Source organism: Schistocerca gregaria, chromosome 7 (genome assembly GCF_023897955.1).
Source record: "Schistocerca gregaria isolate iqSchGreg1 chromosome 7, iqSchGreg1.2, whole genome shotgun sequence".
Taxonomy (NCBI): domain Eukaryota; kingdom Metazoa; phylum Arthropoda; class Insecta; order Orthoptera; family Acrididae; genus Schistocerca; species Schistocerca gregaria.
This window is the reverse complement of record NC_064926.1, coordinates 427,710,344-427,727,673: the sequence shown is the minus strand read 5'-3', so window position 1 is coordinate 427,727,673 and position 17,330 is coordinate 427,710,344.

Below are 17,330 nucleotides of genomic sequence, written 5' to 3'. Positions count from 1 at the left end.
ACAATTTACTCTTCAGACTGAAATGAATTACTTACAACATTTACATGACCAAACAGAATGTCTGAAACTAAAGCAATGGTTTTCAGTAGTACCAACAATGCACAATAAAGAAAAATTCTCTGTTTCTTGCTTTCACATTGTATGCCAACTCACAAGGAATCTAAAACTTAATATATAGCATTGGACAATGCACATTTATTTCCTGTAGTGAGAGACATTAGCACATTCTTTCCCTGCATGCTTAATCCAACATGGGTTATAGAATGTGGGCTGTACATGTTATCACACTGGTCTATTAACAATATTAAACAGCAGAGAATCCTACAGCTCATGGCAAACATAACTCATTTTTCAACAAAGTGGACAAAGCACATTCTTTCTTGCATATTTCAACTGTGGTCACACATGTGGCATCTCAGGCCACTCAGTCCAGTTAGGCATGACAAACAAGAAATTTTCATCCACAAGAATTTGCAAAGCTATCAGTTTGTGTGGCTCAAAGATGCTGTCTGGCCTCCATTTTCACTCCCATATTCCCAGCACTTCAGGATCATTTCTAGGGGAGGAAACACATTCCTCATTGACAGGAACAGCAAGCAGGACACTGAAGTGATTGAACAGCTGAATGCTATGGAGTACTCCTAAGCACTCCACAGTCACTGGATTCCCAGGCACTGGGACCAACAGGAAATGCCTCTGAGCTTCCACAGAGACCACCTCCTCCTCCACCATGTCAAGTCACTGAGGTTCATATTCCTGCAGTTGAAACGGCTCCTGGTTTCATGACAAAGCCACCTCATCAAGACATTTACCCAGTTCAGCAGATTGGCATTCTTGCCATTGGCAAGCTACTTGATTGGTCCACAAAAGGACATATGCTGAGGTGACAATGGCCAATGGCAAATTGGCTTTGTCTCTATATTCTCTGTGCACTGCTGATGTAAATTGCCAAGAAACGGCCCAGCAGTGTTCTACCCGTTTGACCAGCCATAACACAGTTGATTGCCTCCCCCACAAAACTCCTCAAGGAGGAAGAAAGAAAGTGAGATATGTGTCATTTCAGGCCATGACTCCACTATACTGCCATAAGCTCTTCAAGAAAGGAAGGAGCTGATGTGGTGACATCGCAGATATCATGTCATCAACAGTGCAAGTGTCAACATTATTGCTGAGTCAAGTGCTATCCCCATCTACCTTGTCTACATTGCTTGTGACATGTGGTGATATTGTGATAGTGAGTGTGTATATTTGAAGACCATAAATTTGTACTTTCTGTTACTCACTGTGTTACGTAACATGTTTGGCAGAAGTAATAATAAATCCCATAATATTTTATTGGTCAGAGAAGTACAATTAATACAACCATGTGTCTCAATAGATATATGTACTAAAGCTATGACAATGACCAAAAAAATGACTGTTATGTGGAGAGCAAATAAATAAATAAATGTGGATAGCTACTTAATGAATTATTCTTAACTAAAAAATAAATTAACCTGTTATACACAATGTTTTCAGTTGCTTTGGATAGGCTGGGTGTTATTAAAATGAGATGGTAATTATTAATTTTATCTCCCACCTGTTTTGTACAAAGGTATGACTTTGATAGTTCTAGTACTTCTAGAAAATTTCCAGAGGTAAGAGAAGAGTCACACAGATAGGAGAACAATTCAACACTGTTTTGGCAATGTTTTTTTACTTATGTGCAAGGTATTTCATTTGACCCTGCTGACAGTATTTCTCAGTTCATTTACAGCTGCTGTAGCTTCAACAGTCCTGACATCCCTAATTAGTAGGAAATATCACAGAGCTTGAATTTTTCATCTTACATACTGAGGGTTGGTGTTGAAGTAGTTGTTTCACATTTCATTTCATTTATTATCATCCTTTGCATCATTTACATGATATAGGAATTGCCATAATACTGTCCAGAATATGCACAGCAGAGTGTTACAAATTTCTATAAAACAAATAAAATTAACATTATATAATATGTTGAAAAGTAAAACATTAACTTAATCGGTTGTTCTTTTGCATGCTCTTTTAACATGTACTGTATGTGATTAATTTATATATATTTAGTGCATTTTAGACTGAAGCACCTAGAACCACTCGGCCACCAGTGGCCGGCCTTAAACATTCTTTCATCTTCTGTTCCCCTGATGCAGAGTGGCAGAGCATTATAAAGCTTTATTCCATAGTGGCTCACGTGTTTTTGAGTTTTTGTTTTTCTTGTTCTTTCTACATGCAGATTCTTACAGATACATGTATTGTAGTCTTGAAGATCTTGTATGCAGTATGCTTTTTAATATGGGTATTGTTGTGACACACCAATCTTTCAAAGTGCTGCCGCGCAGTTATGAGCGTCCTCTATATGCTGTGCTGTCTGTCAGCTATGCAGCAGCAGCGCCACCTAAGCGGCGAGCCAGCCAGCGGCCACAAGACTTGGACTCAGTTATGATTTGACTGTTATAGTGTACACACATCTTACTCTGTTTACTTGATCTGTGACTTTCATGTATTGTGTTTTCCTTGAAATTTATTTGTTCAACTTGAAGTTATTACAATTGGCGATGAGGTAGTGATTTTTCTTTTCCGTCATTGACCCACATGTTTCCATGGCTACTTTAGAACAACTATTGCAAGGTCTCATAGAACAGCAAATGCTTCTCACAAATGTGATTCGTGATTTCGTCATGGCATCAAATGCGGGGCATCTCTTGTCATTGTCTCTACCTACTTTTGCTCCTTACGACAAGATGGTGGAAGACTGGTCTGATTACCAAAAACATCTCCAACAGCACTTCTTGGCATTTCATGTCGCAGATGAACAAACATGTAAGTCTCTGTTCCTTTCATGGATTTCACCTCAAATGTATCGGTTGTTGTCGCAGTTGGCTCCTTTGAAAGATCCTGCATCTTTGTCCTTTGCTGAAATGTGCTCTCTTCTGTCTGTCTATTTTCAAAAGCAAACGCATGTGGTAGCCTCTTGTGTTGCCTTTTATTGTTGTCAAAAACAACCAAATCAACCCGACCGCACTTGAGCTGCTGAACTTCACGGCCTCAGTAGAAAGTGTCAATTTGTTATTAAAGTTCACAAAGAATCCTACACCAATTCCATGGTATGGGACGCTATTGTCTGATTGGCACCCGACAAAGAAGTTAGGCAACATGCCCTTCAGTTGGCAAATCTGACTCTAGATGAAGTCCTATCCACCGCTCAGTCTTTTGAAATTTCTCGCGCCGATGGAGCGCAAATAGAGGCATGGGGCGTCGTCGGGGAAATATAACCTCTGTGCGATGTTGACATAGCATGTGGCATGCCCCGCCTGCCGACATCGCCACAGTATGCTCCCAAGCACAGCCTCGGCCTAACTGTAAACAAACCTCTAAGAAACTGCAGCAAAACCCATGGCAACTTCCTTCATGTCCGAGGTGTTTTATGAAACATTCATGAGAAGATGGTCCACAACATTGGGCCATGTGTCACGAATGCAAAAAAAAAGGTCATGTGTCATCCGTTTGCAAATCCGACCACATACATGATGTTCATGAACATGACGCTGATTCTGTGTTCTCTGTCAATTGTACTTCTTCCCTTTCGGGGAAGTTATTCCTCACTGTCCAAATACTTGGTCGAGATGTTCGCATGCAGGTGGATACTGGTTCTGCTGCCACTATCATCAATTCTCTGACGTATCTTCGGTTGGGTTCTCCAATCCTGTCACCTGTCACTAGGCAATTATGGACTTACAATAAACAGAAGATTTCTCTCTTGGGACAGTTTGATGCTGAGGTATCTTACAATTCTGTCTTTCACACTGTTCCCATATTTGTCGTCGACCATAGTAACGCAGAAAATCTTTTTGGTTTTGATGCCTTTCACATTTTTGGATTCTCCACAGATGACTCTGTCAATATCATCCCTGATGCTGTTCCTAATGCTCAGTTGGATTCCTTGTCTATGACATTTTCGTACCTTTTTACTCCTGGGTTAGGCCGTGCAAACGACTTTTAAGCTCATATCACGCTCAAACCCACTGCATGGCCTAAGTTTTTTCGGGCTCGGCCCATTCCTGTGGCCCTTCGTGATCAGGTCAAATGGGATTGTCTCACTGCTTCAGGGGTCTTGCTGCCTGTCACTTCCAGTGAGTGGTCCTCTCCTGTCGTTGTCGTTGCTAAGCCAAATGGTGATATTCATCTCTGTGGCCATTGCAAAGCCACTGTAAATGCTTAATGCCTTATCGACACTTACCCTATGCCTTGACCTGAAGAATTGTTCACTAAACTTGCTGGAGGCCAGTGTTTTTCTAAACTTGACCTGTCAGAAGCTTATCATCAACTTCCTCTCGACCCTGCTTCCCGGCTGTTTCTGGTCCTTAACTCACCTTTCGGCCTCTGTCAATACCAACGATTGCCATTCGGGGTTGCCAGTGCCCCTGATCTCTTTCAGCGATTCTTGGAACAATTATTGCTCACTGTCCCCGGGTGTATAAATTACCAGGACAACATTGTTGTCATTGGCTCCACCACTGACGAACATCTTCAAAATCTCTGCACACTTTTTCATGTCTTACAGACTGCCTGTCTTAAGTGTAATATTCAGAAACCAAAGCTTTTTCAGGCATCTATCACGTACTTGGGGTTTCAACTCTCTCGGGATGGTATTCGTCCGCTTCAGCAAACTGTCGCTGCAATCGATGCCCTTCCTCACCCTACATCTGTTAAAGAAGTTCAGGCCTTCTTGAGGAAAATAGCATACTATCATAAGTTTTTACCGTCTGTTGCTTCAGTGGCTCAGCCGTTGTATCGCCTGTTGCATAAAAACGTGCCTTTTCACTGGTCCGCTTAATGTGATGCAGCTTTTCAGAAATTAAAGACTATGCTGAAACAGGCCCCATGCCTGGCTGCTTATCGACCTGGCCAACATCTTGTTCTTGCCACGGACACCTCTCAATATGGGGTCAGTGCAGTCCTTGCACACCGTTTTTCTGACGGTTCTGAACAACCCATTGCTTATGCCTCCAAAACGCTCATGGATGCCCAACAAAAGTTTTCTCATATTGAAAAAGAAGCTTTGGCCATTATTTATGCTCTTCATAAGTTTGGTATTTTTCTCTATTGATCAAAATTTCATCTTGTTACGGATCACAAACTACTTGTTTCCTTGTTTCATCCATCAACGTCACTTCCCAACAAGGCTGCACACCGCCTCCAGCATTGGGCTCTTTACTTGTCTTGTTTCAATTATGAGATTCATTTCTGGCTGACAGCTCAACATGTGAATTCTGATGCACTGTATAGCCCTCCCATGGGCCCTGATCTGGCATTCGATGGGGACAAACTTTTGTGTTTCCACCTGGATGTTGCTGAGCAGTGGGTTGTGGACAGGTTCGCCATCACTGGGGACTGGCTGGCGGCAGCTACAGGTTCTGACCCTACCCTCTCTTGGGTTTCAAGCTGTATTCAGAAGGGTTGGCCAGATTGTCCATCCACAAAGACTTCTTATCCATTGCAGAACTACTATGCTTTGTGTCACCGCCTCACGGCTAGGGATGGTGCTATCCTCCTTTCCACCAACAATGCTTCGCCGCCTGTTGTGGTACCTGCGTCTTTGCATGCTTCGGTCTTGCACCTCCTTCACCATGGGCACTGGGGTGTCTCCCGCACAAAATCTCTGGGGTGCTGTCATGTGTACTGGCCCAGCATCGACTCTGAAATTGTGCACATGGTCGCTGCCTGCGGCCCTTGTGTGTCACAGGCCGCCGCCCCAAAGCCATCTTTGTCACCGTGGCCTTCACCTGAGAAGCCCTGGGAGCTGTTCATACTAACTTCACGTGATCTTTTTTAGGTACTTATTACCTTCTTGTTATTGATACCTACTCTAACTTTCCTTTCATTGTCTGTTGCATATCGCCTACCACTGCGGCAACCACCAATGCTCTAGCTCGCATTTTCTCTTTGGAATGCCTTCCCTCTACTCTTGTTACTGATAATGGTCCGCAATTTGCCTCTTCCAATTTTGGAGATTTTTCTGCCCAACACGGTGTCATGCATGTCACAGCCCCTCTGTTCCATCCACAGTCCAATGGTGATGCTGAATGACTAGCCTGCACATTTAAGGCTCAGATGAGGAAATTCCTGACTTCTTCTGCTGATGATGTGCTTCTCTAATTTCTGACTTCTTACCGTTTCACCCCCATGGGCAACCACAGCCCAGCTGAGCTCTTACATGGCCGACAGTCCTGCACAATACTTCATCTTCTGCGGCCTTCCACCACACGGCTGCGGGTGCCTTCACTTGGCTGGTTCACCGCCATTGACCTTGTATGGGTATGGGGCTATGGAGGCAACCAAAATGGAGTCCTGGCCCATCTTACAACACTGTGGCCAACGCCTGTATGAAATCCAGACAGACAAGGGTGTTACAGTTCGTAATTTGGACCAGCTTTGGCCTCGTGTGCCGGCAACGCCCCTTCTGGATGCCGCTACACTACCTTTGGCTCTTCCTGACGCTTGAGATACTGAAATCTCTCATTACTTACAACGCAGTCCTCTCACCATCATACCAGTGCCAGCACAAGAACTGATGCCACCAGGAGACGTGCCCATGCAGGAACCAGATGACCATCATCTGTCAGAGCAACTCTACTCGCCTCCATCTCCTATGAATGTGGACACATCGCCCATGTCTCCTGTTATAACAATCGGACTTGCCTCAACGGACATATTGGTGCACGGCGCCCCAGCAGATTCAACCCCCACGTCTCCTGTCACCTCGACCCATTATCATTGGGGACACTTCCGTCCGTACGGGAAGCCTCCCCCTCGAGACTTTACGGCCAGTCAAACAACACCTACGGATGTTAGCAATCTACAGGCCACCTCCATCAAGACCTGTGCAAAAAATTCAAAGGGGGGAAAAGTGTTGTGACTTGCCGATCTTTCAAAGTGCCGCCGTGCAGTTACGCACGTCCTCTACATGCGATGCTGTCTGCCAGCCACGCAGCAGCAGCGCCACCTAAGCAGCCAGCCAGCCAGTGGCTGCTAGACTTGGACTCAGTTATGATTTGACTGTTAAAGTGTACACACATCTTGCTCTGTTTACTTGATCTGTGACTTTCATGTATTGTGTCTTCCTTGAAATATATTTGTTAAAGTGAAAGTTATACAGGTATGTACAAAGATGGTACTGTAAGTATGTTTAGCTGCATGAACAAGGGCTTGCAGTGTGTTTGTGGAGAGCTGTGTGTAATAATTCTAATGGTCCTTTTCTGTAATTTAAAAACCTCTCTCAAGCGACATTTAGTTGCACACCAGAATGTTATTCCATAGGCTATAATAGAATCAAAATAAGCCATATACAATAAACCTGTACACTTTGCACTGCAAACTCTAGAATTATTCTCAGTGCAAAACATGTTGAATTGAGTTTTTTGGATATGTATGAGGTGCGGCAATAAGATAATGAGACTGATATTCTTTGCAAAATGTGGCAACCCTGCAGGCTTGCTTAGGCACAATATCTTTGACCTTGTCTATAAGCTGCTTCTAGTCCAAGTGGCACATCGATGCAACTGCTTAGTCATGGGTTCTGCTGTAATAAGTTAACACGTGTTTGTGTCTCTCATTGTGGAAATGGAACCGGATAATATTGCCCAACTGTATGCCATTTCTTTTTGTGTTAAATTGGGTGAATACGCAATGACAACTTACGGTAAGCTTCACAAGTCTTTTGGAAAGGAGGTTATGCCAAGAGCTCAAGTTTTTCATTGGCATAAAATGTTTAGTGAAGACAGAACAAATGTTGAAGATGAAGACCTCAGTGGATGACCATCAATATCATGGATGGATGTCAACTTGGCCAAGGTGTGTGACCTCATATGATATGATTGAAGATTATCCATGAAAATGATTGCAGAAGAACAGAACATCAATCGAGAAATGGTTTGTCTAGTAATAACTGAAGACTAAATTGGATTCTGCATCACAATAATGTGCCATCCCACAATGCACTGTCAGTACAGCAATTTTTAACCGAAAACAAATTTCAGCACTACCACGTCCACTTTATTCACCAGATATAACTCCATGTGACTTTTTTCTTTTTCCAATAGTCAAAATGGCAGTCAAGGGACACCATTTTCAAACAACACTATGTGTCCACGAAGCTGTGATGAGGGTCTTGGAGGATATTACAGAAGATGAGTTCCAGAAATGTTACCATCAACGGCAGAAGCGCTGGAAAAGTGTGTGCAATCAGAAGGGAACTACTTTGAAGGAGACAACACTAAACTTGACTAAAATAATAAACAACATTTTTTTTTTCCACATCAGTCTCATTACTTTATTGTTGCACCTCATATGTGTCATGGTCTTTCCAGCTCAAGTGCTGATCAATGTACATGTCCAAAATTTTTTTAGACCAGACATTCTCTAATTTATGGTCACTCAATGATAAATGGTGATCATCCTTCTCATTTACTTTACAATACTGTATGTAATTTGTTTTATTTAAATTCAGTTTAACTTATTAGCTTAAAACCACTTTTGCACACTCTTCAGAACTTTTTCAGCTGTAGTGAATAAGGATTTGCTGTCATCACTTATGATTATGCTTGTATCATCTGCAAATAACATAATTTTTGATGAACTGTTGGGCCTTTCAGTGTCATTTACATACATTAGGAGTAACAGGGGGCCAATAACACTAACACGAGGGACACCTCCGGCCATTTTCTTAGCATCAGATACCCACTTTATTTTTTGCTTATTCTGAGATGAGGTGAGTTCCACAACCTGAGTTCTATCTTGGAGATAGGATTCAAACCATTTCCTCTCAATTCCTGATGCCTATTGCCTTCAGTTTGTCAAGGAGAATTTGATGATCTACTGTATCGAAGGCCTTGGAAAGATCTAGGTTGATTCCTACCAAAAATTTGTTATTATCTAAATTTCTATCTAATTACTTCTGTATAGGCCTGTATAGCTGTTTCTGTACTGTGACCTGTAAAAAACCCATGTTGATTACAGTTTAGAAGATTGAAGGTGTCAAGGTAGCTTATGAGTCTAATAGTCATCAGTTTTTCAAAAATTGTTGATAGAGGTGGAAGGATGGATATACGTCTGTGGCGCCGATGAGGTCAACACCAGCATCGATATGCATTCATCTTTGGACTCTGAGCATTGTCTTTGGGCTGTTCCACGATGTTCAGTTCTTTGTGAGCCTTGCCTGTGTTTAGGTGGATAAATGAACTACAGCAAAATGGATGTTGTTTGGTGTAACCAACCCGAACTTCTCCCTCATTGGTGTCCCCGAGTTGTAACATCTTCAGTTTTCACCGTTTTACTGTGTCTGCGACCTCCATGTCAGTTATTTTCATGTGTATTTCATTGACACAGCATTTGAACAATGACTTCAACCCAGCGCCTAACGCCGGATTTTGTGATTAACATGCATCAAGTTGCGAGTGATGTTCACCCACCAGGACTGCAACACGATGCCCCTCACTCGACGATTATGCCAATTTTGCTGGACGTTTTCGAGCCTGCAACAATAAGTGAGGTTAGGAGTGTGCATGACTCTGGCTATCAAATGCCTTTACTCCCATCATATGTGCCCTCCCTTATCGACTGAGCAGATACCTCCTACGGATCTCCGTGCAGTGTGGTACCAATGCATATTTCTGAAAATCCTTCGTCAGACAACCTACTACCACTAGGACAACGATTTGCCATGCTGCAATCCGTGCAGTACCATGCAGGTACCTGCCAACATGGCTGGAACTGCTTCGTTCACAGGTCTACTTCCTCAGCATCTGACCACGCCTGCGCCTGATTCAGTCCAGCATGAGCACTGCCTTCCTACTTTGATACCTCTGCCTGCAACAGGAACAATAACTTGTTATCTGTGCCTGACCTCCATCTCCATCCCACTGCTGCACCTCAGTGTTTTGTGCCACGACATTCACCTTATCCGCACACCGTTTTGAGTAGAGTGACTATGAATAGTGAACATTCACACATTCCGTCCCATGTTCGACATCATTTCCCACACTGTGCTTCTGGACAGCCCACACTTCCGCAGCCTCACTGAAACACAGGTGGCCCCAGCTCTGATCATACATCGAGCTTTCCATGGACTAACACGCATTCTGAAACTTTGAACTATTTCTCATTTGTCGCCCCTGCGCTGGCTCCAGTCGAGCTTCCACTAACGTTCTCAGCACATCTCGGTGCCTCACCCGCATCAGTCTTCCGCGATGCGTCAATCTGAACACACCCACAATGTGTTGAGCTTCCACAACCGCAATCGATACATTACAGTGTCTCACCCACTTCGGCCTTCTGCATCGTGACAGATCATGCTAAACCACAACATGTCACCTTCACGCTGCCACCCGAACAGCCGCTGTTGCCACATCCCCTGGACGCACACTCTCCTGGAATACTACAGAAACAACAGCTCGATGCAGGCAGTGCCCCGACAAACTCAACTCAACCTGTTCTTCTGAACATACTACAACGCTTACCGACGCTGCCTAGTTTAATCCCGACAGAGCAGCAACCTGAATCAAAATTGTGGACGAAGTGTTCAACCATTGCAAACTCGACGAGTCAACCAGGTTTCTGTGCCTCATGACCCACCTGCACGACCAGGAGGACTTGATTACTGACCTGGTCGACACCCCGGACTCATCTGCTTAGTACACTCTAGCCAAAAAGACAGTCCTACATCAGCATGCATGCTCAACTCAGGCAGCAATATGGCAAGTGCTCCACGTCGAGCAACTAGGCAATGACAAACCTTCCCAGCTCTGGAGATAACTACGTGCCCTGGTCAGCGCCAGTCTATTCTCTGATACAGCTCTCCTCACCATCTGGTCAGATAAACTATCTCCTTACATCTGCTTTGCTTTGGCTCAAAGGTCTCCTGAACCTGTTGAGCAAAGAATGACAATTGCTGACTAGCTATACGATGCATCACTGCTCTCTTTTGCCAGCCACTGCCTACCTGTTAAGTCTCAGGTTCAGGCTCATCGCCCTGTGGCCGGATGCGGCCAGGGCTGTACTGTGCCGACCATTCGCTCGCTCCGGGAAGCAGTAAACAAGCAACTGGGATGTCACCGGCTCTGCCCACGGTCATGCCCCCTCCTGCAACCGAACCTGCTGTGGCCAACGAACCTCGACCACCACCATTGGCAACGAACTTTCCACAGGAAATGTAACTGCACTATCCGTACTGTTACTTCCACACACGGTTTGGTGAGGCAGCACCGAACTGCAGACCACCCTGCTACTTCGTCAACGCCAATCGCAGGTAGGTCCGGGTGCCACCTCCTGCGCACAACATGACACGCACCCCCCAGTGCTCCATTCTGTCTGGGAACGACCAGATATTTGTGGACGACTTTACATTAAAGACATTTCTTCAGGATACCTTTTTGTAGTGGACACAGGCGCCGATGTTTCGCTGCTGCCTACGTGCTTAGCGTCGTCAAAACATCCGCTGTCATCATACTTCACTGCAAGCTGTGAATTCAACTAAACTACAATGCTAGGGTTCAACTTCCCATTTCGTGTAACTCTCTGCAAACTGCAAACTTGAGTGGACTTTTTTGCTGTGCGAAATTGACAAACCTATACTAGGCATTGACTTCTTGCAACACCACAGACTTTCACCGGACCTCGTGCAAAACACCGTGTTTCATCATCTGTCCAAGACTCACTTCTCCTGTGCTCCGTTGAGCAAACCACCCCCCATGACACAATGGTCCAGAATCATCTCATCTGAACATGCTCTTCTGTGTTGACGACGTTACAAGAAACCACGCACTAGTGCCTTGTTGAGCTCGAACACATCGCTCACCTACACAAGGAAAACTTCGAGCTCTCCTCCTGGCTCCACGAAACACAGCTCCAGCTCTCCGATGCAGCAAAGGAATTACAGACACTACAGCAAGGACAAAGCAAGGTCAGTAGGTGCGCCAAATGTGCTTGCAATCCCAGCAATCGAGCCTCCGTGTGTTAACCTCCCGCTACCCCTCGCAACTGCTCTCAAGGCTGCCATAGGCTGCCATAGCGTGTTCTGACAGTTCCGCAGGGCCACACCCTCCTAACATGGCAGCATTTGACACTCATCCAGACACAAGTGTACATGCGCGATGAGCATCACATGTTCCCGAACTGACGGCTCCTACCCTGCCCCTCGCGGACAGCAACTCAAACTATGCAACTTTGGCTCCTGCGTGCCACCACTCACAACAACATCTTCGTCATTCAAAGAGCTCTGGCGCTTTCTGGGGACAGTTAATTATCATCACCGACATCTACCTCGGGCTGCAGAGGTTCAGGCTCTACTGACAGATGCCTTGGCAGGCACCAACACTTCTGGATCTCGGCCCGTTCCATGGACCCGTGCTATGACTGACTCTTTCATACCCCTCAAAAATCTTCTTGCCGAGGCCTGCACCATTGCGTATCATCATCCCAATGCACAGCTTTTCATCACCACAGATGAGAGCGAGACTGCCATCGGCGATGTCCTTAGCCAGACAATCGACGACCAAAGTCCACCTCTGCACCATTGCGCAAGCTCACCAATGCACAACAGAAATATTCCACATTTGACAGGGAGTTGCTCGTGGTCTATGAAGAGATCAAGCATTTTAAGACTGACATTGAGGAACACCCTTTCTATGTTTTAACAGACCACAAACCCCTGGCTGCGGCCATTACAAACCCGCCAGCTGACCCGGCTCCTTGATGCTTCAGATACATGGACTTCATATCTCAGTTCAACACCGATGTCAGACACATAAAGGGTGAAGACAATATAGTTGCTCATTTCCTTTCACAATTTGACGCCATCCATTCGCTGCTAGACCTCTCTGAGCTGCCTAACCTCCAAACTGCTGACAAGGAAACACAAAACCTGATTTCAGACTCTACTTCTTCACTACACTTCATCTGCACCACGAAGGGGGCTATGGGGCACTGATGAGGTCAACACCAACATCGATATGCATTCGTCTTTCGACTCTGAGCATCGTCTTTGGACCCTGAGCATTGTCTTTGAGCTGTTCCACCATTTTCAGTTCTTTGTGAGCCTTGCCTGTGTTTAGGGGAATAAATGAACTACTGCAAAATGGGTGTTGTTTGGTGTAACCGACCCGAACTTCTCCCTCAGGCCTATAGTTTTCTATATTATGTGTATCCCCATTTTTGAATAATGGTTTAACCTCAGAAATTTTCTGTCTTTGGGGGAACACACCTTCACTGAATGATAAATTGGCAGTATGTACCATTGGTTTCAAGATTTTTTGAGGAGACTTTTTTTATTATTGTCACTGGCACTTCATCCAGTCCTTGAGACCTTTTGGGTTTCATACTGTTAGTTACTTTCAATATTTCATATTTATTAGTGGGACTCATTATCATGCTACTGACTATTTTTGGTGCTGTTGTTTTCTCTTCTTTGGTAAAGCTCTTGCTTAATTTGTCAGATACTCTTAAAAAGCAGTTGTTAAGTTAATTGGGCAAGACTCCTTCTTCATTTCAATGTTATCACTAGATTTGAGTACAATATACTGGTCTTTAGAACTTTTTCCTATGTCTCTTTCATCAATTTCCCATGTGGTCCTTGATTTATTGTCTGACTTCCTTATTAGTCTATCGTTACCTAATACTTTTGCTAGATTAATTACCCTACTATGTACCTTTTTGTAGTTACTAACATATTTTAAAAAAAATTAGGGTCAGTATTAGCTTTCATTTCAGAGTTTAGTCTTTACATAGTCTTGGAAGAGTTTTTAATGCCAGATGTGATCCAAGAATTTGTGTGTCTATGGCTAGATGAGTTGATTTTAACTAATCTTTTTGGAAAGCACATTTCAAAGTTTGTCATGAAAATAGAGGAGAAAACATTGTATGCAGCATCTGTGTCAGTTTGTGACTATACTTCTGCCCAAGATTGGTTAATCAGTGTGATACCAAACAGGTTGCAGTTTTCAAGAGAGAAAATTCTCTCATGCATATGATCTACTGTTTTTGTATTTACTGGAACAATGAGCTCTTTAATAATAAGTGTGTTATGGTCAGATGTTGACTGGAATACTCTCTTTCAAATTCTGAAGGTGGCAGGGGTATAGTACAGGGAGCGAAAAGCTATTTACAATTTGTACAGGAACCAGATGGCAGTTATAAGAGTCGAGGGACATCAGAGGGAAGCAGTTGTTGGGAAGGGAGTGAGACAGGGTTGTAGCCTCTCCCCGATGCTATTCAATCTCTGTATTGAGCAAGCAGTGAAGGAATCAAAAGAAAAATTTGGAGTAGGTATTAAAATCCATGGAGAAGAAATAAAAACTTTGAGGTTCACCGATGATATTGTAATTCTGTCAGAGATAGCAAAGGACTTGGAAGAGCAGCAGAACGTAATGGACAGTGTCTTAAAAGGAGGATATAAGATGAACATCAACAAAAGCAAAACGAGGATAATGGAATGCAGTCGAATTAAGTTGGGTGATGCTGAGGGAATTAGATTAGGAAATGAGACACTTAAAGGGGTAAAGGAGTTTTGCTATTTGGGGAGCAAAATAACTGATGATGGTCGAAGTAGAGAGGATATAAAATGTAGACTGGCAATGGCAAGGAAAGCATTTCTGAAGAAGAGAAATTTGTTAACATTGAGTATAGATTTAAGTGTCAGGAAGTCGTTTCTGAAAGCATTTTTATGGAGTGTAGCTATGTATAGAAGAGAAACATGGACGATAAATAGTTTAGACAAGAAGAGAATAGAAGCTTTTGAAATGTGGTGCTACAGAAGAATGCTGAAGATTAGATTGTTAGATCACATAACTAATGAGGAAGTACTGAATAGGGTTGGGGAGAAGAGAAGTTTGTGACACAACTTGACTAGAAGAAACGATTGGTTGGTAGGACATGTGCTGAGGCATCAAGGGATCACCAGTTTGGTATTGGAGGGCAGCGTGGAGGGTAAAAATCGTAGAGGGAAACCAAGAGACGAATACACCAAACAGATACAGAAGGATGTGGGTTGCAATAGGTACTGGTAGATGAAGAAGCTTGCACAGGATAGAGTAGCATGGAGAGCTGCATCAAACCAGTCTCAGGACTAATGACCACAATTACAACAATAGTCAGATATTCCTAGGTCAATATTCAAAACTTCTGTATCTGGGCTTTATATATTTGAAAATATATTATCTATAAGACTTTTTGAATTGTTTGTTACTCTTGTAGGACTGTTTATATAAAATACAGGTTGAAACTATGTAGAATATTGAGGAATTTGATTTTAAATGAACTATCTACCAACATATTGACATTTAAGTCCCCACATACAATTACTGGTGACTTCTCATCATGTAAGATGATCAGCAATTCTTCAGTCTTATTTTAAAAAAACTCTCAGTCACTACATGGTGATGTATACACTGATATGACTGTTATTTTCCTATTTTGTACATTCACATTGCACTGCTGTTGCCTCAAAATGTTTTTCTATGTCCTTTAGGGACACTGGTTTCCTACATCTTGTCTTTCTTTCCTCTCGATGTGCTCCAACTTTTGATGCTGGAATTCCTGTTGTATCTGATGACTCGCTGGCCATAAGCACATTTCTTGCTAATAATGCCACTGTATAGTCTGCAGCTGCTTCTGATACTGTTGAAGCTGTTTTGGAGGGTCCATTTGCTTCAGCTACTTTTTTGGCAATTGAAGATTCTACTGCTGGATCTGTTGCCAGTGAATCAGTTTCATTTTCATGTTGGAGAATTTCAGTTGCTGTGATGGGTGATGGTAGTGGTGTGGTGTCGCAATTCTCATCTTCAGCTGCTAAGGCTGCATTAAGTATTTCTCAACTAATGAATGCTTTCCTAAGTTTATTTCAGTGTAGCCCATGCCTAGTATAATGACTTCTTTCTGAAGATGGTACATTCATATGTGGCATTCGGAAAGCTTCGGCAGGTTTTTTCAAATTTTCTATTAGAAACAGCGATTTCTTTGTTGACACAAGATTTTTTCCATCAGATCATGTCTTTGTGGTATACTTGCAATATAGAAGTTCACATTTGTAATTTTCTGTAGTATGCTTCTTAGTGCTCTTGTGGTGAGTTTACCCTCATTCCTATAAACGTCATTACCACCCCTGATTATTAAACAGTTTCTTCCAGGCTCCAAAAAATGTTCACAGTTTTTTAGAATTTCACTCAAGGGAGCACCTGCTTTTGTTATTCCACTAACCTTAAACATAGTTAGCATGTTGCACATGATGCCAGCTAAGCCCTTTCCATGACTGTCTGAGAGCATGTAAATATCTTCTTTGTTCTTCTTACTTATGGTTGTCATGTTCTCATGATATATATGTTCCGTTCAAGTTATAGTACTGGTATTTCCTTGCTTGTTATTACAAGACTTCATACTTGACTGGTTTTTAATCTCTGCATTTGGTGAAGGTGCTTCATTTCTTTCACTATTTTCACATATTTTAGACTCTTCACAGGTCAAGAGTTCAAAAATTATTTGCTACTGGGAGGCTGAAGTTGTTCTCATCATGGTTAACATGAGGGAATGTTTTTGGCCATATGAAGTTATCATATTGCCCATTTACAACAGTTTCACTACACTCTGAATTGACATCTATCACTTTTTCAACCTTCTGTACAAACTGTTTGGTTAATATAAGATCACATTTTAATGAAGCAGTCACACGGTCTTCTTGATATTCCTTTTGTAAACACAATATATCACAATAACTATAGTGCACATTTTCACAGTCACAATTTGTATTTCTTTCTTTTAAAGTATTTAAAAATTGTTTATGGATCCATTTTTGCGACCATGGGCATAATTTAACACAATTTCTCATCTTCTTACTACATTTTACACACACAGGATTTAAAAACTCGTAATTTTCCACAGATCTGTTGATTAGTATTCTATATGCAGTGCCGCCATCTTATGAATCCTTGTTATTTCAGTCAAATATTTACAAAACACATTTGAAGTTTTTTAAAAATTTGTAATAGTTTTGTTGTTTTGTGTCAAATTGATATTGAGGTGGATGCTCGGGTGAAATACACAAAACAACACCTTATAACCAGGAGTTTATTTATTTACCTCTTCACACAAGTAAGGCTTACAGAGAACTGCTTGGCAGAATTACACAAACATAATGTTTTGCTTAGTTCAAAGATGATGCTCAGATTGATACTGGTGTTGATCTCATTGGTGTCACAATATTATTACTTTTGTTATATTTGACCATTTTCCTTCTTCATCATAATCCCAAATGCTTTGGTCATTGAATT